This window comes from Pavona decussata, unplaced genomic scaffold (genome assembly GCF_977016875.1).
Source record: "Pavona decussata unplaced genomic scaffold, jaPavDecu1.1 SCAFFOLD_2, whole genome shotgun sequence".
NCBI classification, from domain to species: Eukaryota; Metazoa; Cnidaria; class Anthozoa; order Scleractinia; family Agariciidae; genus Pavona; species Pavona decussata.
In genome coordinates this window covers 2,177,898-2,188,211 of record NW_028145426.1, presented here as the reverse complement: position 1 = coordinate 2,188,211, position 10,314 = coordinate 2,177,898, and the positions used below count along the sequence as shown (strand labels likewise).

The 10,314-nt window shown below is 39.3% G+C and overlaps 1 pseudogene across 1 annotated transcript; it reads left to right on the top strand.

The window, feature by feature from the left end:
* The first annotated feature begins 780 nt into the window (after positions 1 to 780).
* On the top strand, positions 781 to 4,300 carry LOC146489971 (uncharacterized; annotated as a pseudogene). Its single transcript, XR_014857829.1, has 2 exons — positions 781 to 1,749; positions 2,046 to 4,300. The product of XR_014857829.1 is annotated as an uncharacterized LOC146489971 (transcript).
* The last annotated feature ends 6,014 nt before the right edge of the window (positions 4,301 to 10,314 follow it).

The following is a 10,314-nucleotide window of genomic DNA, read 5'->3' as shown; positions in this document are numbered from 1 at the left end:
GTCTTGCACAAGAAGTTAGTAAATAGAGAGAAGTCAAAGGAAGATGTATATTTTAATGCATTCTTAGCTTTCTACTCGATAGCGAAAGAAAAAATCACGATCATAAAGCTTACCACTCTTTTGAAATTGGTAGAGAAGATAGGATTATCAAATCTGTAATTTTTTGAACATTGCTCAGGAGGATACATAAGAGAGATGTTTATTCTGATGGGGGAGATGGTCAAACCTGAAGTTCTGCCAATACCGAAACCATCAATTCAGGCATCGCGAAACAGCTGACAGATTGTGACCTGCATATCAATAAATTATCAAGTTTGTCAAAAGACGGTATATCTGAATGGTTGGAAAGAACAATAGACCCTTTCAAGGTTAATGCCCCCATTTGCCGGGAGTGCAAAACAACTGGGGCAAGGTGCAACCAGAGCGTCAAATGCAAATTGCCACATGGTTCAATAATTTGTTATCATGCCAAAACAAGCTTGTTGTGCGAGAGGATTTTGCGATAATGACAAAAGATATAATGATCTAGCTGTTGTTAGATCCCATGTGAAGGATTTTAAATATCACAAGTGGCCAGTTGACCCAAAACGCGCTGAAATGTGGCGAAAACAAATAGGAGACACAAGGTGATGCATTCAATCCTTCGCCCGGTGCTACTGGGACATTTGTCTGTTCCAATCATTTCCCATTGTGAAGAAGAACTCCTGATGGATTATCCATCTATTATTATGACTGTTTCAGACTATTTGCAAAAAAGGTTGCCTAGGAAAAGGAAAGCAAACGAGTTGCAAGAAGCTAGTCCTTCAAGATGCGTGTTTCACAGCTCCAAAGAGTCAGATAAAGATAGTGAGGGAACCGATGATACTTATGAAGAAATGGAAACCGATATGGATTACTCTGTTTTCGTTCCCTTGCAGGTTGAACAGCTGACAACAGAAATGGAAGTTAAGGTTTATACAGGTCTGCCCTCAACTGAGACATTTAAGTTTCTGGGGGGGGGGGGGGGGGGGGAAACTTAACCTAAAATTTGACCAAAATGCCTATATTTTTGTTTTTCTAAAATCTTACACTTCTATCATAGAAGAATGCTATGCCGAGTGTTTTAGAGTTAATATTGCGCTGTTTCATTGCTAGCAAAGCGTTTTATTTAGTGCCATGAAAAAACAGTTTCGGTTGCCATGGCAACGTAAAGCAGCATTTTTTGGTTTTACATTGATTTCTGTCCCTGCAGTCCATCCAATTCCCATAAATCCTTCTCCACTTTCGTAAGGACACTATATGACCTATTACATGACGTCTAAGACTGTCGAAGACCTCATGGGATCGAAATTCGTCGAACCGAACGTGTTATCACAACAGTGGAGATTTAGAGAACAAGAGGTAGCTTTCTTATGGCGAGTTTTGGGTCCAAAATGCCCGGAAATAAGAAGAAAAATGTTTACAGAAAGAAACGGAAAGGAAATCCTTTCACTGGCGTTTAGAGACACACGCAAAAAGCGAAGAAAACACCACCAGATGATAGTGGAGTTTTCGAACTAGCAGCTGGTGTATCATGTGAACAACCTTCATCGGATTCTGAAAATGATCAATCGCTGAGTGCTTCCCGACTGAAAATGACACCAGAAGATTATTCTGATAGTTTTCCAGAATGTTTTGACGATGAAACGTCTTGCCAGGGAGAGGGATATAGGCTCGTAGACTTGACGAAGTTGTCTTCGACACTGTCAGAAGCTCATGTTTGCAAGGAAGGTGAGAAATTGTGACATACATGTAAAGAGTACTACCTCTGGCAAGTGATTAGGCGCTTATTACTGTTAAAAAGACGTAGAATATATTGCAGTCAAAACTGTTTTCAGTGATATTAGCTGATTGGGTTGATCTTCTTGAAGAGACTTGTCTCTGATAATTAAATATTTCATTACTAACTAAGATCACTTTAAAAAGGTCAATCATCTTTTTGCATTATGTACTTAGTAAACAAATTCAAATGTACATGAACAAGTGATTTTGTTTTAACTGTAGTCAATGCCCATGTCATCTTGTAGGCTCTTTAACTGTAGAAGAAAACCTGTCTGGGAGAAATGGATTAATGGCTGATCTCTCGGTGGAGTGCAGCGTATGCCTTGATGCTACACCACTTAAAACGTCATACACTATAACCAAGAGAGGGCAGTCCTTTGATGTAAATCGATGTGCCGTTTATCATTCCCTAGAAACAAGAGGTGGCTACGAAGGACTTGTGTCATTTTGCAGTATTATGAACATGCCACGTTTATATGAGCCTGCCTACTACAAACAAGTCGACACTATTTGACTATTCTGGAAGCTTTGGAGGCTGAAGCTGAGGATGAAATGAGGTCCGCGGGGCAAAGGGTGCGTGCCCACATTTTAAAAAGAAAATGGACAGTTGAACAGTGATGATGTTTTGGATGCAGCAGTGTCCTCAGATGGCACATGGGCCAAAAGAGGATTTACATCCTTAACCGGTGTAGTCATTGCTATAGCAGTGGACACTGGAGAGGTACTTGACTACCATGTCCTTTCCAAGGAATGCCGAAAATGTTCCCTAAAGAAGAGTCAGTATCAGAGTGATGAGGAATTTGAGGAATGGCAAACTGAGCACCTCGCTTTAAATCAATGTGATGTTAATTTCAATGGTAGCTCACCTGCAATGGAAGCAGAGGGTGCAACAGTTTTGTGGAGCAGATCCATACAGCGACACAACCTAAGGTAAAGGTGGATGGTTTCTGATGGTGACAGTAAGGCCTTCAATGCTGTTGAAAACATGTATGATGGATGCAAAGTTGAAAAACTTGACTGTGTCGGACATGTACAGAAGCGTATGGGGAAGCATCTGATGAACTTAAAAGCTACCACCAAAGTTAAACTGTCTGATGGAAAACCTATTGGTGGGAAGGGCCGCCTTACAGAAAGTCGTATTAAACGCCTTCAAAAGTATTATGGACTGGCCATCAGGCAAAATACTTTGTCAAAGGCAAACCCAACTGAGAGAGAGTTTAATGTTGCTGTTTACACCACGAAGAAAAACATCATTGCTATCCTTCACCACAGTGTTCATTCTCCAGACCCTGCCAAACAAGACCGCTTCTGTCCTGTTGGTGAGTCTTCATGGTGTAGATGGCAACAAGACTCTCCAACAGGAACCTCAACCTACGATGCAGGGACTGTTTGCCAGAGGTATTTTTTGATTTGTTGCACCTTACCTTTGTGACATTGAGGGAAACAAAGCTCCTTGAAAGATGTGTGCGTGGTGCTACACAAAACCGCAATGAATGTATCAACTCAATGGTTTGGGTCCGTTGCCCGAAACATAAACACCATGGCGCTAAGGTGATCCGTTGTGCAGTAGCTTCTGCTGTTTGCCACTTTCACAGTGGAGCTGCAAGCAGAGTGAGTGTAATGAGCAGACTCTCCATTCCAGCTGGAATATTTACAAAAAAGGCATCAGAGAAAAAGGACAAGAGGTGGCTCAAAAAATCAGACCTGCAGGCTTCTGCAAAAGAGAAGAAACGCCACCAAGGGATACAGCTGCTGCGTACGCGCAGAGAAGAGGCCCTCAGGGACGCTGAGGGTGTCACATATGAAGCAAGCAGCTTCTAACTGATTGAAATGGACAATTTCATTCAAATGCATGACTTAAATGCACCATAAGTGCTATGAACAACCTTAAATTTAGTGTTCCAACTTTCAATCAGTTTTTCTCAGAATATGCTTTTTCCGACTTTGAGAAAGAATATTTCTTGAAGGATTTGACCAATTAACTTGAAATTTTCAGTGTTCATTGCTTTCAAAGTTTTTTCTGGGATGAGCATAGAGTTTTTCTGTATGTTTAATTTGGAAAAAGTTATAAGGAAAAATGGCTCCAAAATTGACACCGAAAAATTGGGTCCCCTTTAAGTTGGCACTGTAGCCAAAGTATTTATTTGATAACAAAGTTCTATGCTCATCCCACAAAATAGCTTCTAAACTGTCTATTAAGTTAAAAAACTCAAAATTTCAGATAATCTGTGGCAAGATATCTTTTCTCAAGTACACTCAGGTCATACACAGTATGGGGTCACAATATTTGACCCATGTCAGGTTACACATGACCACAATGCAAAATGTTGCTTATTTCTTAAGTCTGTGGTTCATAAGCTTTCCATTGATATATGGTTTTGTATGGTTTGAGTGAAACCCTTAGAAGTTACAAATCATTGCAAAAAGGGGCAAATTTTAGGTTAAATCCCGCCTTAATAAGACCTTCTTTTTAAGATTGGTTCAATCCTACATAATCGACCAGAATTGTCCTGTAAATCATTATATTTGTATTGATTGGCATTTTACAGTAAGGGGCACTCAAACCACATCTTTTTTCATGGGTTTTTTTGCATCATCCAATCAAAGACCTGCCTCATAACGAGACTCTTGCATTAATTCACGATACGATTGAGTCAGGACATTGTGCATGTAGTGGTGGTACAATCGCTTGCGATGGCGGAGAAATCGGAGGTTTATTTGTGGTTAAAGTCACATACTTTGCAATACTTTTTACACAATGTAGTCAGTTATGCATGCTTCACAGAAAAGTTGTTATGTATTAGTTACAAATAAGAAGGTTAATTTATTTTAGTTGTATTTTTCATAATACAACAACAATTTGTTCTGTCAATGTTACTATTCATAATATTATTGCACCATGAAAAGTAATTCCTAATTTGTTATTTTGTTGTAACACGAATGAAAACAGTGAACAAGCACCAGGTAATATTTCATTAATATATATTTAATTACATCTATGTAATTACATCTGATTACATGTAGCTCCCAATGCGCCTACTTCCTTCGTTATTAGATGACGATCATGTGGGTGTTCAATTACAGCTATTCAATTGAAACTTGTTACTACAGACACACCAATCAGGTGCAATGAAACATGTTCTTTTAGCTGTAAACAAAAGCAAATGGATCCAGTAGAAAACTTTAATTGCACTTTACAGAAGAAGGAAGAGACTATCAGGGTTGTTTGCTTTGCGCCACAGACACTCGGAAGTAAAAACTATACAGCAAACTAAAGGTTCTTATCAAGCGCACACCTCCAGTCTTCTACCAGGGGAAAATCACCCATGTATCAGGCATAAAAGCAGTGCTCATTTTACACCAAGCAGTGCCAAAAAGGCAGGACACTACAATAAGCGACCCAAAAACCCCAATAAAAGTTTTTCTCCATGAGTCTTACATCAACTCATTGCAAACCAAGAAAACATACCTGCTGCAGAATCTCAAAATAAAGGCCAATGAGAATAAGAGGTACCTTAACACAGCAATGGATGAGAAATTTGTATTTAACCCTTTGACTCCTGTCGTCTTTCCATAGTTTTTGCATAAATTACCTTTTTCCTAGAGCTGTTTTACTCGTTAATTGCGCAGTAGGTAAATAAATATTCTTGGCTTCCAAAATTAACTGCATATTAAACTGGAATGATGAAACAAATGTTTTCCGACGTAAAATAATATGGTTACTGATTAATCATTTGCCAAACCAAAAAATTGCTAAAATTCACGGCATGGTGACGAAGACCTTTGGCATATCTAATTTCAACCCGGTTATGCAAATTGTCTTTGATTACGCATCTGTCGCTTCTCAAACGAATATATGAATTGACAAAGACACAAAAATCAACAAAAAGCTTTTCCAACAAAACTTTTTATTGAAATAAACAATATATTTGCTTTTAGAGGCAAAAAACTTTCAGTTTTTTTGCGTGCGTGCAAACACGCATGTAAAATTTGAAGACGCTCCGTGTTTGTACAAGGCCATCACTAGCAGTAAATTCGGGCATGTTTGCGATGAAAATTACAGAAGTTACAGAATTCTGGTTCAAATCATCACTTAAACTATTTGTAAAAAGCAAATCAACATCGGAAAACATCATTTACCGTGTTGTCACCATTGTCCTGGTCTTATAAACTCCGTTTGAAGCCCGCGGTTCGGTTTTAACTTTTGAGGCATATTTCAGTAGCAGCGTGGAAATTGAAGAGATCACAACACGAAACGGCTTTTCGCTGTTTTTTAACGCCTCGAAGTTCTCTTTTCTGACGGTAGATTATTGTTCACGGTTATTCCTTTCCATTGTGTGCTTAAAAAAGATGTACTTGCTTTAAAAGATGAAGAAAACATGTCTTGAAACTTCAGGACCGATTCACGCACGGCACCATTTTGTACTTTTGCTCAGCTCCATGCGGTATGTTCAGAAGGATCCTTTCCCCTACCCCCTAAAATGCCTTAAAATATGCGCAAAAGACAGATTCTGATTGGTTTATCATTCTACTAGCTATTGTGACCTTTTCAATACGAAAAAAAACCCAGGAGGGGAGGGAGAACGTATCGAGTTTCAAGCGCGGAGCATGCCCAAGGGACGGCCGGTTTTGCCCGGTGTGGGAGTCAATGGGTTAAACAGATTGCACCTTTCAAGTAACCGTTAGCGGAAGTAGACAACCCAGGCACAGCAACTATGTACTGGTAAAATATTAGGAGTACAGCAAGTAACCAAGGCCATGACATGAGTCTCACGTAACAGGAACACCATTGCCTGTACAGATGATAACAACCTTAGAGAGTACAAAGAGTATAAATTGCTGCAGATGATTTTTTTCTTGCCACTTAAAGTGGACCATCTGCATCATGTTGCAAAGTTCCAATGATACAACTCTAAAGCATTGCCTAACACTGTACAATCAACCAGTCATCCAACTCGTCACTGCCTTGAAAATCCATTAAACCTCAACACTACCAATGAAAAAGCAGTTACCTTTCCACTCCTTCAATTAAAAAAAACACTCAATTTTTCATGATTCGTTTCTGCTATTAAATCAGACATAATTTTTCCATTAAGTTCTTAGAAGACGTGCAGTGGAATGCGTGGCTGCACAGTTATTAGCAAGGCTGGGAATAATAAATGGACAAACATGCAATGCATTTTAGACCTCATTAGCTAAGGGTAGAGGGAAAAACCAAAATGATTTTATTCATGGCACAAGCATATTGTCAAAAGTCCATTGACTTGTCTCCACTTAAGGCTTTCTAAAAAACTTTCTGCAACCCCACCATCGCGTCATTTGCGTGGATGGAGGCAAAGGTGATGAGATTTTTTATTTAATTGATTTCTGATGGCATCCTGAGATAATAGCCTGGACAGATCTGTTACTAGCTCTTGAGGGTGATACAGTCCATTTGCCGGCTGCCAAAACATTAGTAGCCATGATGTAGAATTAAAAGGGACACCCACTTTTTTCAACCTGAGGTGCCCACCCTCTTAGTTTCAATCAAAGGAGAGGTTCAATTGACAAAACCAACACACAAATGAGGAATATGAGGTGGTGATTCTTCCACTTTTGGCATCAAACACCAACCGAGGAGCAGCACAGTTAGTACCTAGCAGCCACTGTTTTGCCCAGTTTTGAAAATCCTACAGATTGCAAAACTACTTGAAAAGGATACAGATGTCAAGGATTGCTTACATTTCTTGGCCACATTTCTTACCCACAAAACCCATTTTTTTGGTGTTTCCACTTCACAGTCTAAATCCACCTTCTCACATTTCTTAGCCCATTATCTAAAATAACTTCAAATTGGTTTTATTCGTGTACCTTTTAGTGTAGTATGTGAGAAATACAGTCGACTCCCGATAACTCGAACCTTCAGACCAACTAAACCACTTTTTTGTCCTTAAAAGGGGTGAAATTGGGGTCAAAATCGTTTTTTTCAAAGCAAGTCATTGTTTTTCCTATAGGATTATTTACATAACCGAGTAATGTTGTGTAAGAAATGTATACCCACTTGATTGTCAAGCAACATCTATCATTAAGACCACCATGGGTTATTAAAATAAGAACGTGCTGTGTATCAGTTACCATTGTTAGTTTATGTTATGTTAAAGTGAGTTAGAAACATGCAATTTCACAAATACAACAAGGAGTAATACTCCAATTCTTATCACTGTTATTTGGAACTATGGTCTGTCAATGTTGGGTGTGAACACAAGAATTTCAGTGTCAAGCCATAATGATATCAGTTACCGACCCTTTATGGTTACTAACTTCTAACAGTCAATGAGCACTTTTTGTATAGAGAACTACCCGTATACTTACTTTACCTAATGTTCAAGTGACTGAAAAGTTTAAAAGGTTCAAAAATAAAAGGAAAGGTATTACTTTCCTTTTTTTCACTAATACTTGGTTTCCTGGCCTCTAGAGGCTAGGACTACTTCTATTCTGTTACTCATGCTTTAAATGATGTTATTTATTACTGCAACTGGAATGTTATTAAAAGCTGTTAACACTCACTGTTTAAATTCTCCAAACGATTCTCTGGTTATATTTAGAGGCACTGTCTCTTTCTCTAGATACCATTTCTGGGATGCAGTCCACATCAGGTGAGCATGCAGGGATCTCTAAAAGTTTGCTTCTATATCTTGAAGGGCCTTCAAAGACACCTTGCGAGGGATCATTGTCCATGACAAATAACCTTCTCCCATTTGTTTTCTGCCCGGCTTGTCCAAACACTAAGTTGCAGTACTTGTGTATGAACTGCACAAAGAAATCCCCACTCATTTTCCCATGGGGAACTATCAGTAGGACTCCCTTTGCATACGTAGGGCAACAAGCACATGTAAGAACCTGCCCCCTGCAAAGTTCTTCAACGCCTTTGATGTAAACTTTAAGGCTCCTCCTTATTGTCACCATCTCCGAGATCTGCAGAATGCACCAGTCTGCAGGTTATACTAATGAACAAAGGAGAATGCATTGAGAAAGACCACCACCTCATTTGTTCAGAAATCAGGATTTTTCCTCATTCTGCCTCTCATTTATCAGGCAAATCATAAGTCTAGCTTTCAATCGTTTTTGCTAAGCTTTTCCTGGCTTGCAATTATCTTTAACCTTCCTGGTTGAAGGAAGTAGTCCAGTTTTTTCTATTAAGTTTTTCACGGCTATGTGAACATTGCTGCTTCGTATCTCTCTTGATGTACGTACAAAGTAGCTTTTGCACACTGCACTCACTTACTTTCCTTGGTCTCCCTCTTCTTGCAGATGATTTTTCCATTTTTTCTCCATTGACTTCTGCATTGACTTCTGCACTTCCATGAGCACCAAGTCAAAGCTCTTTGCACCACATAAACCTGCAAACCATAACTTTGTTGTCTTGAAACATGCAACACAAAATATGCACTGAGCAAAGAAATTGACTACAGGCAAGTAGCATTACTTACATAATAATGCATGCAGCAGTCACTCTTTTCCAGGTCCCAGTTGTTCAAAGGCCGGATAAATTTATCCACTGGATAAGACGCTATTCAGTGTCTAAACTATACTTCACGTTAAATGTTGAACAAGGTTTTAGTACCCTCCCAAACTTAACTGTGGTTGGAGTGTGCATATTCGCTTGTACAAGAAGAAATACTGAAATATTTGCACAGATTGAAACTGTCGGATAGTGACTTATCCAAAGGATAAATTTATCCGGCCTTTGAACAACTGGAGCCAGGTGCTCCCAAAAAACAAACATATCTGAACAAAACCACAGGTAGCCCAAGCACAAAATAAGAGGAATAAATGACACGTACGCGAACCTAACCCTTGCCTTCGAGCGGTGTTATGTTACAAGATTCAATTAACAAAGGTTTATACGGGAATTTTAGGGGTTGGATTTAAATACCTAAAATTTAATGTTCTGTTAATAAAACTGCCATGCCTTGTGTTGCACTCTTTGTTGTTTCCCGGCGTTTGAGGCCGTTTTGAAGAGTTTTCAGCGAGTTAGCGCTGGTGGTGGTGATCCACTAGAAAAAATAGAAGGCTGGCTGGCTTAGAATTGAACCATTGTACTGCGAAGGCCAAAATATTCCCGAAGGATAGACTTGGCTGCTTCAAATCACGATCAGCCGAAGCGTGAATAACTCGCTTCACTGTCCGTCGGTTGCTGGTTCACAAATCCCATCGCAGCCGCCTGAAAATCGCTCGCTTACCAGCTCAAATCTGCCTTGATTGGTTCGATTCTGAGCCAGCCAGCCCTCTATTTTTTTTTCTAGTGGATCACCACCACCAGTGCTAACTCACTGAAAACGCTTCAACGCTAGTTCAGCTGTTTACAACACTTCGCTATTTTACTTGTTTATCCTTTTGCTAAAATTATATCCGGAAAATTGGAAAGAACTCTAAATGGTCGATTTTTTACGTCAATAACACTCGGCTTAATTCTTTGTTGTTGCGTAGTTAACGTTTATAACTTTCTCAAGCGCTTAAGAAGTTATCTCTATC